The sequence below is a fragment of the Pinus tabuliformis genome, chromosome 1_2 (genome assembly GCF_031772625.1).
Source record: "Pinus tabuliformis cultivar Carrire ecotype Pingquan chromosome 1_2, CPIR1, whole genome shotgun sequence".
Taxonomy (NCBI): domain Eukaryota; kingdom Viridiplantae; phylum Streptophyta; class Pinopsida; order Pinales; family Pinaceae; genus Pinus; species Pinus tabuliformis.
Genome location: NC_142298.1, coordinates 100,625,252 through 100,650,374, shown reverse-complemented (window position 1 = coordinate 100,650,374; position 25,123 = coordinate 100,625,252). Strand labels below are relative to the sequence as shown.

The 25,123-nt window shown below is 36.7% G+C and overlaps 1 pseudogene; it reads left to right on the top strand.

Moving 5' to 3' along the window:
- Nucleotides 1-2,212: 2,212 nt before the first annotated feature.
- Nucleotides 2,213-25,123, top strand: part of LOC149204681 (serine/threonine-protein phosphatase PP-X isozyme 2 pseudogene) — a 48,609-nt pseudogene continuing 25,698 nt past the window's right edge.

Below are 25,123 nucleotides of genomic sequence, written 5' to 3'. Positions count from 1 at the left end.
TACATTGCACCCATAAATAAGGGATTGAAGAACGGTTTTGAAATGACTATTTTGGGCTATGTTCATTGCTATCTTGGTATTGAAGTAACTCAACCTCCGAAGTCCATATTCCTTTCCCAAAAGAAGTACATTGGAGATCTGTTGAACAGGTTTGGCATGATAGAATGCAATCCTCTTACTACTCCAATGGAACAAAACTTAAAGCTCATATCCATTGAAGGAAAAGAATTTGAGGATACAACGTATAGACAGCTTGTAGGAAGTCTCAACTACCTAACTACTACCTGACCAGACATTTCATTTGCTGTTGGAATCCTCTCCAGGTTTATGCAAAAGCCTTGTGAGGGACATTGGTCTACTGCAAAAAGAGTTCTAAGGTACTTGAAGGGAACTCAAGACTTTGGAATCAAGTATACACAGGTGGACGACTTCAGCTTGATTGGATACTCTGATTCAGACTTTAATGGAGACAAAGAAAATGGGGTATCTACTTCAGGTTATGCTATGAGTCTTGGATCAAGAGATGTCTCCTGGAGATCACACAAACAATCAGTTCCAGCAGATTCCACAACAGAGGCAGAATATGTGGCAGTAGCTGAGGCAACAAAAGAAATTGTGTGGCTCAGGAAAATTCTTGAATATTTGCAGGTAAAACAAGTACAATCGACTCCACTCATGATTGATAATACCTCGGCAATAAAATTGGCCAAGAACCCAAAGTTCCATGATTGAAAGAACCACATCAATACTAAATATCATCTGATTCGACGTCATGTTGAGGTCAAAACAATCCATCTCCGTCATTGTTCCACTAATGAGCAAATTGCAGACATCTTCACCAAAGCACTTGGAAGAGAAAAGCTTGAAATATTTAAAACGATGCTTGGACTCACCAACATCCCTTCAGATTAAGGGGAGGAATTTTGACACCTAATCATAAGGATTGGGTGAATAACTAAAATTGATGTAAATAAATAATAAAGAATATGAATAATCACCGGGAGATGAAATGAATAGTCTCTCCCTCATGTATATAATAAAGACCAACCTAAATGAAAATCAATGAACTTTTTTTGAGGAGTTACTGCCTGGTCTGACACATAGTAATCATTGAGTTGCTTGGATTAGTCTTGTTATTCCCAAATATAGATTTCTGGAACTCCTTTATGGCAAAGAACAATAAATTTCTACTCTTTTTTAGAGCATGCTAACAAGCTTCAATTGAGTTGGTTCCACTTTCATTAGCTCACAAAAACATTCTAGTTCATAACAAAAATTACCCCATTTCATTTGCACTTGATTAGGTTAGAAATTTTTTAGATTTACTAGCTCACTAGTTCTCGAATTTCTAGATTTTCGACTAGTAATGTTTTTCTATTTTTTTGCATGGGATAACAGAGGTCTTTTTGAGTGATTCCACTTGGAAAGGGGACCTAATACATCCTAGTTAATATAAAAAATTGTCCCATACAATTTGGATTTGATTTTCTTGGTCATTCAATGAATTATAATTTTGTAAGGTAAATTTGTAACATCCTGTAGTAAATCAGGGGATCCCGTAGGAAATCACTATAGCATCCTGTAGGAAATCCACATCCTGTAGGAAAGCATGGTTTGACCCAAATTGAGAAAAATCATCATTGAAGCTGGGATTAGGCCTATAATTGGCCTCCATGTCATCAAGACCATTTTAACCCTCTTGTTCCCCACTTGTGTCCCCTGCCAAAGATCAAGGAAAGATTAGCATTTGCATTCATAAAGAAAAAATATTTTAAAAAATGAGTTCTTTTATATTTACACATGCACACAGCAGTTAGTACTCTCTAGTTCAAATTTCATGCTCAGTTAGTTTAAATCATTACATGTGATAAAAAGGGTTAAGCTAGGTTTATTTTACATTTATTTCATGATCTTTACGCAATTAGAATAGGTTTCTTTCCTTGTACTTTCTTTCTTGCAATAGGTTAAGGTTCCATTTCGAACATTTCATTTTCTGCAATTAGTTTAGGATTTGGCTTCAATACATGCACTCTATTACATCATGATAACAAAGGAAAGACACATTGTATGCCACACATATAGTGTCGATATCTCTTAAGTTTGTATGAACCCCAGGTTGATAATTAAAGTCAGTAGCCTTAGGATTTGTAGCATTCTTGTTGCAATACCGAGGCTCATCACATAGGTTGTTGATAATAATTATACACGGCGTATGGATTGTAAGGTTGTTGAACTTGTTGACCCCGGATCTAAAGAGTTTGGCCCTGTTGATGTAGGGGTTGACCGTGTGCTTGCAAAGGCTGACCTTATTGATACGCATATGAAACTTGATGCTGCAGAGGTTGACCTTGTTGCTACAAAGGTTGGTTTTGATTTTGTAAAAGTTGACCTTCTTGCTGCAAAGGTTGACCTTGCTTTTACAAAGGTTAGCCTTGCAAGTACAAAGGTTGAGTAGACCGGTAAACAAACTGAGGTTGTTGTTGCAAAGGCTGTTGAGACTACAACAAAGGGTGCCCCTGTTGCTATAACAATTTCCCTTGCTACTACAATGTTTTCCCTTACTGCTGCAATGGTTTCCCTCGCTACTGCAAAGGTTTTCCTTGCTTCTACAAGGGTAATTGGACAGTTCCTTGGGATATACCCTACGGGTATTGGTAATTTCCAAATCAAATCTGACCATCCACCAAGAATAATGGATTGACCAGGTTGGACATAAGTTCTGGCTTGAGGAATGTAAGATAGATTGACCAAGGCTTGCGAACCATATCGGACATAAGCCTATTGGAGTGGAACCTAAGCCATATAAGGGTATTGATATTGGATGTTACCTGACCCAGATGGATCAACTAGATTAGGAATACGTCCATAATAAGGTTGATTAACTCCAACCATGTAAGTTTGTAATCCACTCATAATGGTCTCACCTGATACAAGAGGAATATTCGTATATTCCCCCCCAGGCAGTGGCATATTCTATCCACTTGACAGAGGGGTAGAAGAAATAACTGAAACCTGACCAAAAACAGTTAGTTGTACCAGAAGAGACGGTTGAAATGACGATACAGACTGTGATGGAATCGTAGGTTGTACAGGAATTGACATGACAACAGCTTGTACAGAATTTTGAGAGGCTGCATTTGGAATGAATGGAACAGACGTAGGCATTGCATTTGAAGACCAAATGGGATTTTGATACAAAGACGAAGCACTAGGAGTACCCAAAACTAACTGAGCTAAGGTTGTATAACTGGGTGGAAATGTGTGTCCACTAGTTTCAGGAAGCGTGAGAGATGGGACTATTCCTATAAAAGGAAATCCTTCTTGAGGAAATTCATACCCTTTTTTAGCATTGACATGATGATTATGGGTAGCGGAAACTTCTGAATGACCCAAAGAAGAGGTTGGGATTTCACCCTCTAACTCCATAGATGGAAACAACTGATGAGGAGGAATCCATGATGTGTAAGGAGATAACTCCAAAGGAATACCATGTCAAACGTAAGGACTATAAGGACACTGAGGAGATATCACAATAGAATTGAATAATGGATTCGGTGGATGAATAACAAGCCTCTGTAGACTCTCAGGGGTCTATGGACTCTCGAGGGTCTAAATAGAATTTTCTGGGGTCTCAGGTTCAGATTCTTGAGGTGGCCAAGAATCCGATGGAGGTGAAAGGGAAGACAGGGGTTGGATACTTGGAATAATCCCAATTTCAAAACCTTGATCTACAAGTGACTGAGGAAGCTCCAGATGAACTCCTTGGGAAGACCCTTTAGTATCGGACAATGAAGTGGCACTATGAGATGAACTCAATGCTCTAGCCATGATGACTTCCTCTCAAGAGCAGAAAAGGAAAGGAGATTCATTGAGGGCTTATTAACAATCTTGAAATTAATAGGGAATTACTCAATATTGGTCCAAGAAGCAACTACTTGGGTTCAACATGTTCACCATGGGCAATTATTTTTAGAAACAAAAACTTTTCCTTTTCATATTTTAAGAGTCAATAAAAGGACGAAAAGGTGACTCTAGTCTCTTTCAATAGTTTAGCGAGCTTGAAAGGACAAGTGATCAATGATGTCTTCAAATTTAAGGGGTCAGAAAAGATCGAAATGACCACTTAGGTAACTCTAGGAAAAAATGAGTACCAAGTAACCATGAACTACAATATACACCTCAGCAAATAAACTTACCAAGGACTTGACGTACGTGCAGGCAATCTCCCTAAATGTTGTGTTCGGTGTATCACATTTATAGGGCAGCAAACTTGGCTTCCTATGGATAAAGGTTTGCAACCTATGAGGGTCTCACTTTATATACTCGATAGTACGGGGAGCACAAGTCCATGCTAGTGTTGTCTAATGCAACAGTGAACGATTACTGCTAAGTTTTATAGAAGCCAAACACATCTCTAGCCTAGTCCACTAAGTATGAACGTTGTTTCAAATGATCCTTAGATTAATTAATATATTTTAAAGTTGATCTTGAAATTACGTTTTGATTTCAAGGCCTTATTGATGTCACATGTTCCTAAAATGCAGCTAAATGATGAAATTTAAATCCTCTCATTCAATGAAAACTACCTATTTAGGGAAGAGAAACACCCAAATCATGCATCAAAACAAGCAACAATGCATCAATGTCAATTTTCCAATACTAAATTCAAAACATGAATTCTAATCTTTCATATGATAAGCAAATGCAATGCCAAAACAAAATCCCAAAGCGTATTACCTTAAGATATAATGATGATTTCTTTTTCAGTTTAATGTAATCAACGTAATATAGTGAAAAAAGAAAAAGAGAATGCAAACAACTTCAATAATCATGAAAATATCTTTAACATTAGTGATTTTGAATGCAACAAATGCTTCGAAAACTACTTAAAAGATAAACACTTTCACTTTCATTTTTCGAAACACAAAATTCAAAGAAAATATTTCCTTTCAGTTCAATTGAAACAAACAATTTTGTAATATATTTCTTGCCAAAGGGAACTAAAGGGAATTTCAAAGCATCTACTCAATTCGACACTAATGAAAACAACTTAATACCCAAGAACCAACAGTGATTTGCAAAATACATCCAAACACAAAAAGACTCTTTTAAGAAAGGTAATCGATCTCTGAAAAGAAGACCAATTAGTGAATGAAGGATGGCTTAGAAAACCTAAAACCCTAGAAGGTGGATCAAGCTCCAAACACACTTAAAACCAAATAAAGAGGCAATTGTAATAAAAAAAACATGTCAAACAAGACAAGGACACTAAAATAACACCGGTAAGCCACTGAAAAAAGGAAAAAAACTGAAAACAAGAAGACAAACGCTAATTTTCATTAACCTTTGTTATCATCGCACCTATTGAAAGAAAATCATCGATCATCGCTAGTGTAATGAACATATCTGCAATGCCATCACGACTATGAGGGATAAAACTGAGATGGTTGAGAAAGATAAATAAAAAATCTTCAAGAGCAGCACAAATCAAGAACCTTCAAGCAATTACGAGGAACTGAAATTAGTTACAGACAAGAAAACAAGTCTGGGATTGGATGGTTGGTCAAACTCATCACAAAAATGAGGTGAAGGATTGGATGGAAAGGATGATAGGGTCCCCAGTGGAGTTGCCATTGTATTGTCTAGGTAAATCCTCTCTACGATCAAGACGATCCCTCTAGCCCAATGAGTGGGTCTAGCAACCAAAGTGACAATCTACTAGACACTTTCCTAAATGCAATTGGAAAGAGAGATGAAGAAGATGGCCTACCTCATTCTATTGCTATCTCGATCTCCTTTGTTGAAGACCTTGAATCGCTTTCACCATGGGCTTGTTCCTACTGCTCCTAGAGTTTATGCACCTACACAAGAGATCAAGACACAACAAGGCATGCAAACATGAATAGCATATCCAAAAGTAACCTACTTAACTGATCAAGTAATGTTAAGCTAAATGATACATGAACATACACATTTAGGGAAAATGAACCAGCAGTTGTATATTAATAGAAAATAAGGGGAAGCATACAACCAAGCCTTGATGTTGATAGGCTCTCCTTGAATGAATATCCAAGTCCAAGCTAAGCTCTCCAAACACTCCTTCTCCAAGCCAAATGAATAGCATATAGGCACAATCTTAGCATAAGGGTGCAAATAGGCATAGACCAACCATTTGGGAATGGGAGAGGATGAATATATAGGCTGGGAAAGGGAGTTAGGACCTCTCCAAAGATAGGATTAGGCCCTCATCTCAAGGAGGTAGATCATAGGGATAATACCAAGAGGTCAAGTTGGGAGAATTTGACCTCATTTATGCCAAACAACCTCCAGTTCGCCGCTTTGGAAGCTTCTAAATCATGAAGCTTCTCATCCACTTAAGGAAAGTTTCCTTTTTGGGATCATCGCAGGTATACAAGGGAGCAGAGTGATACCATTGTAGGTCAAGTTCAATGCAACAGGTGATCATCATCCTTTTGAGTCCCATAAGTGCGATGATGTTCAAATTAGGGTTTTAGAGCTATTTCTTCTAGGGAAAGCTCAAGGCATTTTCCAATCAATGACTTAGGAAGGATCTGAGCTGCATATATGAATGAGTACACTGCATAATGGTCACATTTCAGGCACTTCGGGGTATGTCACAGGGAAGTGTAGGAGGTGTGACAAAATATTGTGTAACAAAGAGCAAGAGGGATCTTGTAAGTTTCCTTCCCCAAGAGTAACCAAGAAAATATCTTCCTATCTTTTTAGGGTAGAGCTACCAATTTCAGATTCTTACCAGATACCAGGGATGACTTATATGAGAAAAAAATCCTTCTTCCACAATGTTGTTACATCATTGTATCATGTAATAAAAAGGGAAGAAGCATATAGTTGTAGTGGGAAGGTTCCTCATTCTTTTTGAGGAAATTATGATGATATTAATGAGTATTTTTGGAAAAACAAGTGTTTTTATAAATTAGGATGGCTTCTCAAGGAAGGGAGTAATATTTTTTCTTAGGAACAAATTTCACGCAAAACCATTTGGTGCTTGGAATCAATTTGAAAGTTGTCATAATTTTTATGAGCCAAATAAATTGGATGGAAATTTCTTTTCTGAGATGCATCTCAGGTTGCAGTATTTGCTTTCAGATTTTACACCAGGATTGTAGATGATTGTGGATTATTGACTCCATAATTCAATGAACAGAACACCGCTATTGATTTATTTTATGCTCAAATATATCGGTTCACAATCCATTGTAGTAGGTGGATGTTTGCAATGAAATTTCAGATTCAAAACAAGATACAAGTTTCAGTTGGCAAGTTGCATGTCGCGGTATATGAATTGGCATCAGTTTGATTATATGAGATTGCAAGATATAGGTGGCAAGTGATTGATTATTTTTTGACAATGACTCCATGCCCAACATATTCAAGGCACTTGGTCTACAATTTATCTACATCCCGCAGGGGGAATCACTCCAAATTGGAGCAAATATTGTGGCATTTTCTTGCACCCATTATCGAGTGAAAATGCTTTAAAAATTTTCAATTTTGTTCCTGGCCATAATCCTAGGGATATGAAAATTTTATGGGAAAAATCGTTATTCTACAAGTCACTAGGTTATTTTGAATAATAATTTTAATTTTAGTTTTAAACAAATATAATTTTATAAAAATATAATTATATTATTTTTATCAAATTATTAGTTTAAAATATAAAATTGCTGCAAAAACTATTGAGTTGAGCCCAATCTCTGGGTCTAAGTCTATTTCAAAATAGAGGGTTCTTCATCCATGAAGTTGACCTAGAGTTCCGCAATGGTGAAAGCCACCAATCACAAGCTAAGGCAGTACCCAATGCCTCAAGCACAAGTTGGGGAGAGTATACTTTTCACTACACATCGAGTTGGCCTTGAAGGGAATGGTGTATATAAACACCATGATATTTGTTTACACAATCAATGTGTGATTATTTCCCATTAGTAATCAAATAAAAAATTTGGGTTTGTTGGAGTTGTTAATAAAGTAAAACACACCCAAATTATCTCTCATATGGAGTTTCAAATGAACGACAACAAAGGAATGTTTAACACCAATGGTAAGTCACCAATAGATTAATGCAAGATGTGAAGTATGTTAGATCAAATTTCCCAAGTATATTATCCAAATGTTGAGTGTTAAAGGCCAATGGTAGTAGTGCACGAGTAAATCGCAGGCAGTTTTCAATGGTGATTAGATGCACTTGTAAATCAACATAGATGATTTCATTGCGGAAACCCCAAGTGGTTCCACATATAACGTGGCTCAATCTGTAGAAATGCATACCCCCTCAGCAAAAACCACTCACCAGCTAGCCTCCCCTGCAATCCCTTTTGGTTTTCTTCATACCAAGTTTTGATTTTGTCAACTTCTACAAGTTTTGAATTATTTGTGAAACATGTGTATCAGTGTTGGTCATAGTATACCATGCCTCTATGGCATCAATATATCCATAGTGATCACACAATGTCTATGAGAAACAACACCTTCACAAACACGTAAATGAAATTTGATAATGCAGAATTTCACGGGTTAATGGTCAATAAACCAAAAAAATGATGGATTGGATCGAATGGATAAATTAGTTCTCTGAAGATTAAGAAATTGTTGAAGAGAATCCAAGGAGATTAAAAATGGGAACGACGAAGTTGAAGCAAGGAGCAACTTATTATAAGATCACCTATACAAGAGGCAAGAAAATCGTGAACTTGTGCCAAGTTGGTGGAGCAATCAGGGAGAAAAGGCTTTCCTACAAACTATTGACAACCATTCTCTAATTTTGAGACGGAGTGATATGACAATCTAAAAAAGTATCAAATGAAGATGCATTTTGTAATAGGAATAAGAGGATGTTATAACTATATATCTTAATAGTTTAAGTTACTAGATTTAGGATGAGATCATTGTGATGTTCATTTCATGTACAAAATTTAATGTGAAAGCACCAAGTTCTAGACACGAGGAAATCTGGCAGAAGAAGTTGTTGCAATAGATATGAAGCATCAGGAAAAAGATAAAATCATCTGAATTCACCTATCTTAATGAAAAATTTGTTCCTTTCAACTTTTTTTGCACAAGTTGTCTTTTAAAAATATATCTTTTAGATTTGGCTTAGTGGGAAACCTAACTATTCTATCAGCTACACCCACCCTTCCAAATTTTGGCTCACATGCAAATTTTGGAGCCTAACTCGGATCATGTGATTGATTATCCTTGGTCACTTGATTGGTAAGCTGATGATTTCAATCTCCCCTCCTTGATCTTAAGCCTTTTCTACGTTCTCATCTTCAAGCAACACGTGTCATATTTGGGCACAGGGGTTGTTTGTCATGCAAAGGGGATGTTGTCTTGCTTCAAGGGAATTGTGTGCATATGAGTGGTTTTCATCACATAAACATGTTTCACACTCATCTCATGCACTCACGTCATGAAGGTTGTTGCATCAAGAAAAATATGTCTTATGTATTTTGGATGGTCTATGTTGTGTCACTAAGTGTCTATGTGCGATCACAATCGAGTCCTATCAATGTTTGCATATGTTTCATGGATCTCACACTTAACCATTTTCCCAATCAACCTAGCCTCATCCTGCTTCCTAGAACTATGTGCTTTGTTTCTGCAACCATCAAGCTTCCTCCCTTACCTGTTGAAACCCTCCAATGTGCAAAGACACCAACCTCTCTTGCCTGCTGAAACCCCATAGCTCGTAGAGGCCCAAGCTTGCACTGCTTTCCAGAAATGTGCAGAGCAGCCCAACTACACTGCACTCATAAATTGCATAGAGATCCTCTCAGGACCCCCGTCCCACAATAGTGATTTGAGCCTCAAAACTGTGTAGCATTGTCCAAGTTGTCATCTTGCATGCAAAAATTGCACAGGCAGGCCTCCCAGCGCCTCATTCTAGCAGCAGTCATTGTCTGCTGAAATTGCACAGATCTACCTCTTAGTGACTATAGGAAAAGGTGACATGTTGAAATTTCTTCCAAGGAGTTGAGGAGAAGGACCAAGGAACTGAGTAATGGGAAAGATCAAGACTGCATGCAAACTCTATCAGATGCATGATCATCTTGAGGGTAAGTATGGTAAGTACAAAACATATTTCGAGGTACACTTCTTAGCTAAGTTTATAAGATTTCTTTTCATTTTCATATCACCCTATCCTCGATAACATGCATGTGTGCAAACATGAAAATTCATCTTATGTTTTTCTTCTACATGTCTTGCTTCTTTTTCACTTGTTTAACCAACTATCATCTTCCACATGTTGATTACTATGTCATGCTTGTGACCTCATTCTGGTGATGTTGATGGTTGTTTTTGAGATGTTTTCGTTTTGTAAACATCTATCGCACTCACACACGATGTTGTATCCACTTTCATGCAAGCATCGTCGTGGTCGTTCAACGATCTATCATAAGTGTCGCGCTTGTTGCTCGAACCGTCGGTTAGTCACATAGAGTATATGGTCTCTTGATGGTTTGACATTTTTGGTCATCGAATCATGTTGATTGTGTGTTCGCAAGGTCATGTATGCACAAGTTCAGTCGTTCACACACTTAGTCATTTTGTTGAAATTCTGATGACTGGATCACCCTCCAATAGTCAGACCTTTGCTGAGCCGCATTGTGTAGTTTCAACCCTCAGTGAACATGTACTGCTACCTAGAATTGCACAGAACTTGAGGTTGTTTGTTATCACCAAAAAATTTATCATCTAGCCTAATTTACTAGATGGATCAAAGTACACCATGTAAATCCAATTTTACCATAGTAAAATTGCTTTCATTGTGAAAAATTACTTAATAAACCATATTTGTTAAGTAATTTATAATTAAACCCATGAAGAATAATTAAATAAATCACCATTTATTTAATTACCTTCTAGGAATAATTAATTAAACCATTGTTTAATTAATATTCCTTGTCATATTTGGCCCATTTATGAAAAGTAAACAAATAAAACATTAATTATCTTATTTTTCTCTAAGAATAATTAGTTAATCACTAATTAATTAGTATTCTTTGTCAAGTTTGAGTAAATCCCATTGTTGCCCTTGTCTCGATGAATTTCGTGATTTCCTTGAGGCGCTTTGCGAATACGAGACCACTCGTATTGGATCACCTACTCCTCTACCCATGGATTCTGGTACTACTAGTAAACTAGAACAGGGGGACTCTTGTCCCACTATCATGGTCCCTCCCCCGATGTCGAGATGACAAAATCCATGGGCCATATCCTTTACGTGTCATCATCCTTGAGTTCCTCATAGAAAAACCTTTATGAGGTTTATGCGCGCGCTTCTATCGAACCTCTTTAGACAGAATCCCAGGTCTCAATATTCATAGATCCTCCATATACTAGCTCGTTGTCTACCATTCAAGATGATGCATATGTGAACCTTATTTCTCAGGTTGATGCACCAGGTACCTTCGCCGCATCATGTATTCATCCTTCCTCCCATCTGCCCATCTTCCATTCTGATCAAGACATCATGGAAGCTATGTCTACCCCTGATTACTCTTTTACCTAGGCAAGTGGGCATATCTTTTGGAGGATTTTGAAGGCCATTTCCTTCCTAATTCTCCCAATGCACTCTACCTCAAGAAATTTGTCTCATAGCGTATCCCTGTGATTTTCATGTCTTTATTTCTGTCATGAAGTTAGGTAGGTTGCATCATCTCATCCATTGTCTTTTTCACCTTTCAGATGGATCCATCATCCACATCGTATATCGTCATGTCGACGGTGCGAGTCGCTTCTCCAAGAATCTAGCCTTGGCAGCCTGGGCTATTTTTATCCCCTTGCATACATTAGTCCTTTCGAACAGCGTGTGCATTGGATCTGCCACCAATAACCAGGCCGAATATGATGCAACGATAAGTTTGTTAGTCGACACCCTCACCCATCACATCCTTCATCTTCATGTTCATTTAGATTCCTTGCTACATGTCATGCAATTGAATGGTGTGTATCATCTGCATAACCAAGTCCTATTTAGAAAATATCTGCGAGTTAAGCTATTGGTACATGAATTTGAAACAATAACTTTCAGTCATGTTCCTAGAGCCCAAAATAACTATGTAGATACCATTGCAAATAACATTCTATATTGGAATTTATCACATGTAAACCACATAAGGCAACCATAAAACACAACACATGGCGAACCCTCATCGTCATATAAAAATGCATAATCATATTATGTATCACATAAAACATATAAGTGTTTGGAGTCCACCACTCTATATACATCCAGTACACCCATAGCATACTGGGGGGCAAATAGGCCCATACATCTCCTTATCATCCTTTGGAGGATCTCGTTCCAAGTTGGGCCGAGATGCTTGAATCCCTTTTTAGAGCACTCGGAACACAATGGTGTTAGGGGGCATCATTCCCAACTTTGCATACCAGATCAGTCCCCTCCATCACATATGTTTGCAAGCAGTATCCCATGCTTGGGGGCATGATGGTTTTCCCCTGGCCATCTTCTCAATTGATTAACATAAGTCTCGGCCTAGATCCCACTGGATCTAGGTATGGCCAATTATCCTCCCATTCCCTAAATAGGTTTTCCTACTGACCTCTCCAGTGAGCCATATGCACATCACATATCGTAGATGTTTGATACCATATCTTCAAATATTCTACTCTATGTCCACATAGTCCCCATGTTTGACTTAGTGGGTGAGAATGATTCTAGACCTCCTCTAGTAGTTCATTCTCATTTTCCTCTTCCCTTAATTGTTCACCAGGAACCATCGTTCCAAGAAGCATTAAGGCCATCTTTAGACAAGTAAGGCCACTTGCATAAAAGTCAAAAATATTGATTCCAATGTTCATTTTGCCTGCTACGATCTCCACAAGCTTTAGGTCCTCCTCATCCTCTCCAAATTCACCACAGTTCACTTAGAAGATGAATTAAATTGGAGGGGAAAATCCCTTTTCTAGGAAAACCCACAGTTTTTCTGTTGCACATTGCGAGTATACCATAGCTCCATCTAACAAAATCTTAGCACCATTGGAAATATCTCACCGAGTACTCTAATGGGTCTCTCTTCGTTTTTTACGATTTGACACTTCACCTGGAAGCCATTTTTCCAAGAAGGGTCACTTCATCATCTCTTAAAATCAAATTTATTCATATGTGACACTTGTACCTTAGGGACCTCCTTCCCTTAATATTGGCTGCCCCACGTGTCAATTTTCATCATGAGTAACCATCAGTCACTCATGTTTTCATGGTCCCCACCGGGCCTATTCTGTGTGGAAGCGTCATCGAGTCACCCTTGTTCAGAGCATCTATGATGAGTCACCTTTGGATCCATGGAGTTTGTTTCACATCCCATTATATCATGTCACAGTATTCCATCCATCTTTGCATATCATTCATCCTATGTTTCCCATTTCAGCCTTCAGTCATATTGTCGCCCATCCCCTTCGAAGTCAAGTTAGTCGCTATCATGTCAACCATGCACTTTATTCTTTAACAAGGGAAGTCGTCTATTTGTCCCTCAGTCCCATTTTCTCCATATTCCCTGGTGTCAGTCCATCAGTCACATTTCTATTTTCTCTCGTGCCTTAGTTGAGGAACCTTATTGCCTCACCTATCGCAGGCCCTATTTTGTCGACATCAGCTCATTTATTCCAAAATAATGGCCTAGAGGGTTGTGTATCTTAGTTCCATCTTTTATTCTTGTCCAGTGCCTATGATCAAGAAAAGGGACTCATCATTTCCCTTTGACTTGGTTGTTTCATGTTCATGATTCATACACTTGTTGGTCCAGTGATGCAGCAGATTATACCAGTGATTCCCGCGTGTGTGACATGATTAAGACCCCATGAGGGGGTGGTCCTTTAGGTAGCCCCCCACATGCTCGGATGCCTTCATATTATTTTACAGTCTCAGATGCATTTCTGCAGATTTAATGGGTTTGGTTCCTACCGATCATAGTGTTCATAGCATGCACGTCTCCTTCAGATGATCCATTCAGTTTTACAGAGCCCTTCCTTGTTTAGCAGGGCTTCTTCGCTTGTTCTAACCTCCCTCCCACCCATTTTATTAAGGGAAGGGCCATTATATCTCATCTACTCACATATTATTGTATTCAGTCATGGCTCATGTTTTTCCAAGTGCATTATGTATATGGGACACATTGTATTATTTCCTCTCTCAATTATGACAGTGTTTCACGTACCATTCAGCATGTACTTCATTGCTCAATTTTATTTTTATGGGCGCATCAATATTTTTTTACTAATTTATCTTGGTGGGCATATGTATGCCTCCCCCGCCTCACTGAGATCTAGTACCACTACATAAAAGAAGACTTGCATTGGTCTCACCCCCTCTATCCCTATCCTCTTTTGCTTTAACTCTATTGGTCCCTCTCTCTCTCTCTCTCTCTCTCTCTCTCTCTCTCTCTCTCTCTCCCCCCCCCCCCACTTTATTGTCTAGTGATTGTTTCTTTACAACATACATTGGTCATACGTTTTGATCCTAACACTTGTACGTTGAGGGACAATTTGTTATCACCAAAAAATTGATCATCTAGCCTAATTTACTAGATCGATCAAAGTACACCATGCAAAGCCAATTTTCCCATAGTAAAATTGCTATCACTGTGAGAAATTACTTAATAAACCACATTTGTTAAGTAATTTATAAGTAAACCCATGAAGAATAATTAAATAAATCATTATTTATTTAATTATCTTCTAGGAATAATTAATTAAACCATTGTTTAATTAATATTCCTTCTCATATTTGACCCAATTATGAAAAATAAATAGATAAATCATTAATTATCTTATTTTTCTCTAAGAATAATTAATTAATCACTAATTATTTATTATTCTTTGTAAAGTTTGACTAAATCCATGAGGAATAATTAAATAAATCATTATTTTTTTATTATTCCTTAACCAATTTCTTGAGATGATAAATAAATCATTTATTTATTTATTATTTCTAAATAAAATTTTAAATACTTTTTCCATCCTAACCAAACGTACTAAAATATTCCAAGTGCTTATTCCAAGAATGGGGTTAATAATATTTTATTATTCTTCATTGTTCAAAGATAACTCAAAATTTTGTTATAAATAGAAGGGTTTTCCATTCATTATTCACTTTTGATTATTTTCATTGTTGCACTCGCAACTGTAACTGATTATTATCATTGTCGCACACCATTTTTCTTCCATTTTGAGTTCCCATTGAGCTCAAACATTTTATTTGTTGGGTTTACACATTATATAGGAGAGAGGCTCTACACAAGCTCGAGACATTTGAGGATAGACAAGAACCCATCCCATAAAGGGGGACCGGTAACATTTATTTGTTCCCTTCACATGTGTTATAATAAAATTTATTCTTTGTATATCTAGTTTCCTTTGGATTATTGGAGTTATTATTATTATTTCATTTTTTTGTTTAAATATGATTGTGGCATAAATTAAGACTTTGGCAAGTTGTTTTTCTATCAGTTGCTACAGATCTACAATGTTTAGCAACCATTTATATTGTTGAGACTGCTTGTCATCCACAATCTTAGGTGATTTCTTTCCGTACAACTTTGAGAAGAAAACACTACAACACTATCTCCCAAGAAACCTAAACCACACAATCCTGAAATTGACTGGACCGACTGTCATCCAGAAAAGTGCAGAAGTTCCTCAACAAGCCATCTCAATATTCGTTGCTCGCAAGAAAATCAACCAACCCTCTTGTTGGTCAACTGAAGAGTTTGACCTGGCATTCATTTGGGACTCACTCCCCTAAAAAATTGTGCAGAAGCTATAGACCTTGCCTGCTTCGCTAATTGAGAAAATTGCACAGATAGGATGGACAGACACCTAGTTCCAGTTGCTGTCTCCCTCTAGAAATTGCGCAGTTTTTCTAGCCAGCCACCCAAATAGTCAGTTGACTACTAACCTAGATAATTGTGCAAAATTCATGAGCAAGCTCCTCAGCATCCCAACATCCCACTCAACTCAGAAATTACACAGAGGTGTTCAGCAGGTCAGCCTCCCAGCAATTGCGCAGTTTTTGTCTCCAGCTACCCCGCAGCCCACTGCCAGCTCCCTCTAGGAAATGCATAGTTTTTGTTGCCAAGCCATCCCGCAGCCCACTACTAGCTCCCTCTAGGAATTTCGCAGTTTTTGTTGCCAAGCCTCTTGAAGCCCACAGTCAGTTCCCTCCAGGAATTGGGCAGTTTTTACTGTCAAGACCCTCTGCTGCCCAAACTACTTCCCTCCATAAATTACACAAATCTTCCCTTGAGTCAATTCAGATCCCACGGACAGACACTGCTGATCCAGATTGCCCATCTCAGTCCCCTAGTGACCTCCATGCAATTTTCACCAGCAGTGTTCAGATCTTGCATCCCAGCTTGAAACTTGCCTCACGCAGTTTCGTAGCCTTGTCCTCTCTCCATCCGAAAGCGAACAACCATGCATCATGGTAGACTAGGAGGTTTAAGGATTTGATGTCGTCTCATCATGAGTGACTACAAATACAGGTACATGAATAAACATGACGTGAGGACAGATGGGATGAACAAGGAGAGTACATGCAAAAGGATGTGTTCGCGAACAGATGAACATATGATTGATGCAAGGATATGTGTTCACGAATGGACGAATGGACGAAAAAATGATGCATGCAAGGAGATGTGTTCACAAACGAATGACCATGCAAGTATGTGTTTGCAGATAGACGGACAAATGAACATGTGAGGATATATTTTTGCAAATAGAAAGACATGCCAAGCATGCCAAAGTACAAGCGAAGAGTAATGCGCACATGCAACATCAAGCGAACCAAATGCCCATCGAGGACTCCACACATCTTTCCATGCGGAGGTGAAGTTGTGATACACCAAGAGGACATCCATCACTCAACAATACTACAGCTCGACATGCACACCAGCAACAACATGAACATGCCAGCACTGTCATGACAAGTTGTGATATGATTCATGTCGACCACATCATTACTGTGGGCCATACTGTTGTCAATCAATGTAATGTAGCGTGGAAATCCAAGAGAACCACTTGTAATCTGAAGGTTCATGTAATATGAAAAGTCATGAAAGTCAAACAATCATGACGGAAGTCGAACATTCACAAGGGCCAGTTTCACCCTTAGCTATAAATACCCCCTCATTTGTACATGTAAAGGACTTTTTTCCACCTTGGCTCTTCCCACATAGCCTTGAGAGTCTGTAATCTTTTCTTTGAGGAATGAGTAGTGGCTCCAACGCCGTGCCCACGGGGTTAGTGATAGATGATGTACCGATGTGTCTTGGAACTTTCGCTTTATTCAAAATCCTGCTCACAGGCCATAACATTTTCACGCATGTGTTGTAACTGTTTGTAAGAATTAATCTTGAACACTTGTAATACATGTTGCTTTAACCTGTGTTAAACAATTGAACTCATTCAGTTGTTCTAATGCATATATTTATGAAAATGTGTTGTATAAGTTGTTAACTATGTCTTGCCCATGTTGGTTACCTACTCGTGTTGGTTACCTCCCTGAACATCAGACAAAACCTTTCACATAAACTTATTATAACGACTATCGCACTCATGCGGACTGCCCCACTCAGTGTTGTACGTTTTATCTTCCTTTGTGTGTTATGATTTCCGCATTTGCATGGATTGCTCTTCCGGAAGCTATGCATGCCATGTTGTGTTGTGTGTCTCTAACAGAGTTGGGACTTCCTCCCTTCTGACTGGAGATGCACTCCCACCCTCTCTCTGTTGTGAAAGAACCTTGACACAAGTAACACTAGCACTCACCAGGCATGCGAACCTCATTGTTTGAAGACAAAGCAGACCACTCTCACATGCTAAAAGGTAAGAACTAAGACATATCTTTAAGATAATGGCAACCGGACCATCGTACCAAATGGGACTCCTACACCAAACGGTGTGAGGTCTAGTTGGGACTTCATACTGGGGAGATCCCCTGATGTTGGTGAATCCACCACCATCAGCATTAACCAAAGATGATTTGAAAACCCCTTCATAGACAAGGTCAAAGTGAAAGAATTGGAAAATGTTTTGGATACTCAATGTCAAAGTGAAATCTGGGAATGCATAAGGGTGGAAGACAAGAAATCTATTAAATATTCTAAATAATGAGAAGACAACATATGTGGAGAGTTAACTTTTTTTGTGGTGTTGTGTTCTTGGATTTCAGGAAAATTTCATTTCAATGACTATCAAATACAATCAGAATGCTAGATTAGAAAATTGATACAAAAAAAGAGAATAACAACACAAACATTGCAGTTATTATGGCTATAGATGGAGGCTAAATATTGTTTAGAAAGGAAACAAAATGTTTGGTTTTCTAGATAAGAAGGTTGCATATCTATCAAAGGATATATATGTGAAACTTATGTGTTAATGGATTGGGTTGGTTTATCAGATATATCTAATGACTAGAAATCATATTTTTCCTGTGAGGTAGAACACATTTCGTGGTAGGCAAGATGGCATATCAATGACATATGTGACCAATTGGAATTGATAACGAAGATATGACTATAATACATTTGGCATAACAACGCCAACATCCCCTTTTTTAATTTGGAAAAAGAGTACAACATACATGGGATCATGCCAATTTTCTAGGATGCACATGGATGGGTTCAAAATCTCGAAAGAAGAGCATGCTCAAGTCTCAAGGAACAATTTACCACTGATGCATGATTCTTGATAATTGTTGAATTGAAATGAAATTCACTTGAATTTGACGATGAAACATTCAATGCAAAATATTGAATCCTTCAATTCACCTTTCTAATGACAATAATGACCATGTTTACAAGTGTTTTGGGTATTCAAATGGGAGCTCTATGGCGATAAAGCAGATGTATCTTTAGAAGTGAATAATAATGAGAAGTACTCAGAAAAGAGTGCCCATTTTTTTGAGAGAATTAACAAGATTACAAAGCTAGGTTTTTTCTTTTCAAATCCAAATTATAAATATTAGAGGCTGGAAATTACAGATAAATTTGTGTAATGAAAATATCATCACCTATTGAAATGATACTAAAAATTGCAATGAAAGACAGTTTTTGAAGCAGTGTTAGAATAAAAAACTTGGAAAATCAGGGTTGTTCCCTTCTTGGTCTAAATGACATATGGCTTTAGATCAAACCATATCATGTTTTACAGATTATATGATATCATTTGTAGGGTTATGTGAAAAAATACTCAAGTTTTCTACAGGAAACAACTTCAATTGGAAATTCTTGTAGGAGATATAAAGGAATGTCTCCATAAAAGTATAATTAAAGACTTGTAGAATATCTAGCAAAAGAAGTTGCATATATTTACGAGTGTGCACATTAAATGAAGGGTGGAAAATAAATCATATATTGATGATTAGCAATTGGGGATTAAGTCCAAATTTTTAGGGATTTTGTGAATGTCTTCAGGGAGTATTAAAGATTTAAGAACTATCTGGCAATAACATAGTATTCCAAGACACAATATGAAATACCATATTCTTTAACAAAATATTAGCATTCAAGGATCAATTTAGCATATCCAAGAAGAATTTTATATAGTTAGAAAGTCTATTCAGGATTCGAGGATCAGTTCAAGAACATGAATTCTGGTGGATGAGGTAGCAGTCAGTTAACATGTGCAATAGGTTGCCAAGGTAGGATATCAGTGAAAAAGTGCTAATCCCATATTCTCATACACAAAATCACCATTCAGTCAATGGATAAGTGGTAGAACATTCCTATTTCAAATGAATTTGGTTCCATTTTCAACAATTCGAGACAAATTGTAATCATTTTATATTTAGTTTTATTTTTAGTCTTTAATTGATTTTATTTCCAAAATGTTTGTAAAAAATTAGATATTATTTTTAGTGCATTGTTAAGATTTTTATTCCCAAAAGCTTGAAACAGATTTCGGAGTGTAATTTTAATTGCAAAAGGGTTAGATTTTGAGCCCAAAAACACCTTCATATTTTTCTAAACCGTGATATTACAATGTTTTAATTCAAGGGTTCTTTGCTTCGGTTTGTTGACAAAAAATGTGTACATGTGAATGCTATGTGTGATTACATAATATTTTATGCATATATTTGAGGTAGTATAGGACACGAGGAAGGGCCAAGATGAGTATCAGCCTCCCTAATGTCCCTAATGCAGTGTTATTTTCTATACTAAGTAAAATATTGAATAATCTATTTAACTAGTGACCCAGAAATCATTAGATTGTTGCTTCTATGTTATACTTGACTGTATTTATCTTCACTATAGAGGTTCTTTTATATGTTTTGGATCCTATTAGATAATTGAATATTCAAGGAGGGTATCTAATTCTCTAATTTCTCCTATATTCCACTATCAAAACCTTTTTAGTTATGATTTTATCTCATGGTTGAACATTGGCACTTTGATTAGGCCTCAGTAAGAGAAGGCCTTATTTGTTAAGTAGGGATTTGTGACTCATCAACGACCACCTATACAACAAACCCTATATTTGGCAATTATGATTCATAGGTTGTTATTCAATGACAATTAAAAATGTTAAAGCCTCGTAACACTTGAGGGAGCCCCCTTTGGTTTGAGGGCCAGTTTGAACCTAAATTTGGTTGAGTTGGTTTCTCAACGTAGTTTCACAGCTAGGAACTGCCTTCAAGAAACATATAAAATAGAACTATTTGTTGCAGTTAGTATCTCCTTTGAATCTGTGTTAGAAGTCATAAATGTTTTTGTAGATGAACTATTGATTTAGGGATTTGGTTTTTTGGTCTAGTTTAATCTAGAAAATCTTAATTCAATTGGGAATTATGTTGATCCTCATATATTATAAAACATTTAAAGGTATCCTCTATAGTGAGAAAATCCTTATTTGGACATCATCATCAAACACTCCATCTGGAGATGTTATTTGGAATTGATGACCTGAAACGGATTTCCACAAAATTTATCCTGAGAAAAATTTTCCATGGCAAGAAGTCTAGAGGCTACATTAGCTAAGAGATCAACATCTAAAATTTGTGAACAACGTACAAAATATGACTCAAAGCTATTGAAATTTCAATTTAAATTCCAAAACTCCTAACTATACTTCTTTAGGTGATTAGAAATATGATGAATGGTTTTATTAACTTGTCTAACTGTGATTTTAGAATCACCTACGTATTTAAGTTTTTTAACTTTCATTTCTATAGATTTTCAAATACCTTGTAACAAAACTTCATATTCAACAACATTATTAGTGCACTAAAAGGCAAGTCTACAAGATAAAAGAAATTTGCTACCTTGAGGGTCCAAAAATACACAATCGACATTGATGCCTTCTTCTGACTTTGAATCACATACTATAACATCCAAGTATACATCAATAAAATAAGAAGAAGAAGCAACCTGCATGGAATCAGAAACCCTTCTAACTCTTCTACAGGAGATTATTTAGATGCATATTTGCCAAGATATGTTTCAAAAGAATAATTGTTGAGTTATGCTTTAGTAAATATAATGGGTTTATTTTGATTTTGTAAATCAATCACAATATATTTTATGTTTTTTTTCTTTCAATTTTGATTCTATTAGTTTTACCATTTAGAGGTAACCATAAGTGTGACCAATATATTGTAAATCGCCCATTTATCTTTTCGAACCAATCTCAACTCAACAAAAAATCTTATGATTATGGAATACCAACAACAATGATATCAATAATCTAATAAATTTTTGGATTAGAAGAAGGCCTAACCAATACATGTTTAACTTCACCGAAAACCTTAACATTAGATCTATCGAGTTACACAATTTGTCTAGAAAATTTTATGGGAACTAAATTTAATTTCTTGCCCATTAAGTATGGCATGAAATTAGAAGAAATCCTGAAATCTACCATACAATTATGTACATTTTGATTACAGATTTCAGAAGTTAAAAGGAAAGGTGGAGAAAGAGAGATGATCCTGTCTCCAAGCAAAGCTACATTTATATTAGATATTTTCTTTGATAAGGCATTCTGAATGTTTCCTATAGTAGTAGGTTGATTTCTAGGTATATTGACCTCTAAAGCATTAAGAAGTTTATTCTTTTGTTGAGTTAACTTGGATAAATCAAATAATTAAATGTTTTCATTTTTCATATCCTCTACTAGGTCATACTTAATTTTGTCGTATACAACTTTACTTGAGGAAGAATAAGTTTTATATGCAACGAATGGACCTTTTATAAGCAATTTTGTACTTTTGGACTTCATGAGTAGAGAGGTTATCTTCATTTAAAAATATATATATATTGGGGGCTTCGTGGCCCTTTCCATAAGTAAATTTTTACAACTTAGAAATGAAGCACCATGTTCACTAATCTACTGTCACCAAAGGTAGCACCCATCAAAATATAGCATCGACATTGGTGTATATATACCCAAACAAATCACATTGTATTATGAATATGGGATATTGGTATTCCAAAGAAAATGTGTATATCAAGTATAACACCGAAAATAACTCTACCAAGACCGACTCATCACGAAGCTAGGAAACCCTAGAATTAATGGAAAGACTTTGATACATGAACCAAAGACTAAAGCCACAACCTTTACCCATTGCATCTTACCCATGTGGAAAGAAAAAGATCACTTGCGAGGGCTGCATATACAAAAACATAATTGTAATAGTGTTATTAGTCCTTGCCTTCAGCAGAGCAGGACTATAGCGATCATTTGATCGCTGACCACCAATTAATTCATTGGTTGACCTAATTATTTTTGGTTTCTATCAATTTAAACTAAAGTGTTAAGTTGGAAATTTCATTCATCAAAATTTTAACCAAAGTATTTGAAGGGAAAACATTCTACCTCTTATTGTAAACTTCACATACCCCAATGCAGGAAGGTTGGCCCAATTTTATTTTAACGAAAGCACGATTGTGGCAAAGTCTCTTATCCAAAGTTTTCTCGTGAAAAAGTTTTTTCTATAGCAAAACTTTTATAGCAGTGCATATGTCTAAAGTTATTGCAGCCAATGTCCTTCCAAGGTCCTTTCCACATGTCCTTCCAAGGACCTTTCCACATTTCCTTCTGCATGCATGCAACATTAGTATTGTAAGCTCCAGTATTGTAAATGACTCCTTCCTTAGCTGGTGCATACCTGAGAGAGCAATGAGTTGATCTTCAGATGTAAGCTCCAGTATTGTAAATGATGCCTTTCTTAGGTGGTGCATACCCCAGAGAGCAGTGAGTTGATCCTCGCCTCTGAAGACATTATTGCTCAAACTTTTTCTTTGAGAGCAGTGCGCTGATCTTCACCTCTGAAGACATTGATGTTCGAACTTTGGCTTTGAGAGCAATGAGATGATCTTCACCTCTGAAGACATTTTTGCTTGAACTTTGGCTTTGAGAACCAACAAAGAACCAACAAAGGAGAAATAGACATTGTTGCTTGAACTTGGCTTTGAGAGCCTCCAAAGGAGAGGTGCAACGATTGGCCTCGAGTTTCTCAGTCAATTTTGTGAAGTTAACTCTAAACTTATTAAATCTTGCTTCCTTATTTCCTACATTCTTTGTCGCTTTCTAGTTTTTAGGTCTGGTTTCCCTTCTTGCATGCCAATCTTTCTTACTTGGCTTGCATTCTGTGTAGCTTTCTCGTTTTCAGGTCTAGTTTCCCTTCTTGCATGCCGGTTTTCTCACTTGACTTGCAATTGGTATTGTTAATTAACTTGAATGTGATGTTTATTGCACCCATAGTTACCTGCAACCAAATCTTTCAACTCACCAGGTAAGACCTTAAATCAGCTTCTAAGGGGCAGTTGTTATCTCGAAACTATTGCACTTGCTGCAAAATTACTAAAGAATAAATAGCATACATATATCTCATCCACAAAGAAGCCAAATAGTTGATGATGATTGTCACATTCTATTTACTGCGGGGATGGTACAAGCGGCGTAATCGAGAGGCATGTTCTCTAGCCTCAACAATATTGCTTTATTTATTTTTATGTTTGTTAATTTTCAGAAACAAGGTGGCTTCTAGTGCATGCAAAAAATTAGGGCAGAGCACAAAATTCGACATAGATTATCATATACCATTTATTGTTGTATGCCTCCTGAACTTCGATGTAATGAACAAATCCTATGATGCATTATGCCCATCAAATGACAAATTCTAGGGAAGGTTGCTTCATTAGGAGTAGATTAAGAAGGAAAACATAGTTATGGGATGCAATTTCAATTTTATTGCAAGCAAAATGTAAATATGGTGAATTGGGAATAGGACAACGAGAAATCTGTATCACATCTGAAACCTATCAATGTAGGGTATGAAACCTGTCTATGCAAGAATTTTATAGCATATTATAGTTTTGAGACATAATAAAATACAATTTTCATGGTTGGGGTGCTGACGATCGTAGAGTTACACTAAAGTTCTCCTTGTTGCACTACCCTCCAGAAAATTCATTTGTAATTGCACTACCCTCCAGAAAATTCATTTGTAAACAACCGCTTTTCGTCTAGATTGGCTTGAACTTTATCAAAATTAAATTTGAGGAAAAGAAAAAACACTTACTTATTTGGTGTAGATGTCAGAAACAAAAATTTGTGAACGAATATGTTGCAGTGCTTCCAAGGAGCGATGCTCTCTGTGATTATTGCTTTCTTTTCCTCTTTTGAAAATTTCGTTGTCTCTCCCTAACTAGCTAGATTAGTGGCATCTTAGTAATAACCAATCGCATTCAACAATCCTTATAGTGGAATTCCTTCCTTGTAAAAGAAAAGAAAAAGAAAAAAGTTGAAACACCTGGGCCACATGCAGTACCGCATGCCTACCCAATCAGCGTTTTTTTATTTCTTATTAAGATTTCTAATTTCTAATTTCAATTATTATTTTCGTGCCATAGTATACTTTAATTGAATAAATAGAAAAAGGATATTACACAGGGTTATGTAACATAAATACTAAAAATAAATAAAATGATAACTAATTACCTGAGAAAAAAACGTGCAGCTAGATGAATACATAAGTCCACGTCTCTACTTCATCATCTGTGCAGATATGGGTAGGAAACTTTAATGAGAGCCCCTCAACACTAGCTATGGTACT